At 41.4% G+C, this 1,731-nt stretch overlaps 1 protein-coding gene across 1 annotated transcript in view; it reads right to left on the minus strand.

Moving 5' to 3' along the window:
* LOC116674252 (coagulation factor XIII A chain-like) overlaps nt 1-1,731 on the minus strand; it is a 24,014-nt gene that overhangs the window by 12,680 nt on the left and 9,603 nt on the right.

The raw sequence follows: 1,731 nt of genomic DNA on the forward strand, positions 1-1,731 counted from the left end.
AGAAAACACAGATACATTCTGAGATAGGAGGGAAAAATGCTCTGGGCTGTTTGTATTTCTTTAAAGTTCACAAATTGTAAAGTAAGATTTCTTCTTTAATTATAAAGCAGTCAAGGTACAAAATACTAAATTCGCACACAAAGAAATGCACACGGGCTGTATTAGAAACTGTGTATAGCAATGTAAATATTGTGTATACTATATATGTATATATTTTTAAAAAATGGCTGGAAAGCGTGAGTGGAGGAGCCGAGGAGGTACAGTACCATGGAAACAGTGCATGCTTTGCGTACTGCAGAAGGATGCATAGGACGCACACTCAACAGGGCAGGGATCATTTCATTGGCCAACACTACACCTTAACATTGACACATTCTATTGGTTTTCTATTTTGATAGGGTTGTAATACAAACAAGCCGAGAGCGCGAGGAGAAGGGCCAAAGCTGAGAGCAGGAAATCTGTCCAATCAACAACGTATCTGAGTCCAAGCAGAAAGTTTGAGCACAAGCAGAGCAAATCCAAGCGCGAGCAGTGACTATTTGAGTGTGAGAGCGAGGTTTTGAGGCAAATTATTACAAAATCTGAACCTAATAAACATTGAGAAATGCTCTCAAATTGAAAGAATGCACTCTTGAATAACGATAGGTCTACAACTCCATATAAATAGGTAAAAAATGGTCGCTATCCAGTGCTGTTACAGCTTTCCCCAGCTGCAATGACGGTGCAAAGACTCCAAGAGAACAGATGGGGAAACGCTGACCAATCAGATCCTACTCGGCTTTTTTAAAGGGTCTATACAAGGCAAGGCAAGGCAGCTTTATTTGTATAGCACATTTCGGCAATTCAAAGTGCTTTACACAAAATCAGTTAAACAGATAAAACACAAGTAAAAACATTTAGACAGCTGGGGACTTTTTGATACACTGAGCTCCTCTCTCCTCTTCTTTCTATCTTTTCATTTAGTGCATCCATGTCCCAGAAATGCGTGTTACTAACCTATTTCTGGGAGTCATTCCCCGGAGTCCTTTTTTCTTTTTCACCAGCATGTTCCCTTGGATCAGAGAGGCCCGAAATCAGGGTAGAGCTGTCGCCATGGTCGCTACACGTTCGTGATGCCATGTTCAACTGCTACACTGCGGTGCCCTGGTACGTCCTGACGTCCTGCTACGTCCTGCTACGTCCTGCTAAGTCCTGCTACGCCTGCTGTGCCTTGTAATGCCGCACAGCGTCCTGCTATGCCATGAACTACTACAAAGAACTTCTACAAACTACAATTTTTTCTATTTATGCCACTCTTCATTCTAACCCCAACGGCCCGTCAGACACCGCCTACCAAGAGCCTGGGTCTGACCGAGGTTCTGCCTAAAAGGAAGTTTTTCCTCGCCACTGTCGCACTGTTGCTTGCTCTGGAGAAAACTATTAGAACTGTTGGTCCTTGTAAATTCTGGAGTGTGGTCTATCTGTAAAGTGTTGAGATAACTCTTGTTATGAATGATACTAAAATAAAATTGAATTGAAAAAATTAAAAAATAGACACATAAAACACAAGAATAAAAGTTACAGTGCAGCATAAGAAATTTAAAGAAATGAGCAGTCATTTAAAGAAAGGCAGCATCAAAGGAAGGTTTCAACCTTGATTTAAAAGAACTGAGAGTAGCAGCGGATTACAGGTTTCTGGGAGTTTATTCCAGATATGAGGAGCATAGAAACTGAAAGCTGCTTCACACTGTG

The sequence above is a fragment of the Etheostoma spectabile genome, chromosome 24 (assembly GCF_008692095.1).
Source record: "Etheostoma spectabile isolate EspeVRDwgs_2016 chromosome 24, UIUC_Espe_1.0, whole genome shotgun sequence".
In the NCBI taxonomy this organism is placed as follows: Eukaryota; Metazoa; Chordata; class Actinopteri; order Perciformes; family Percidae; genus Etheostoma; species Etheostoma spectabile.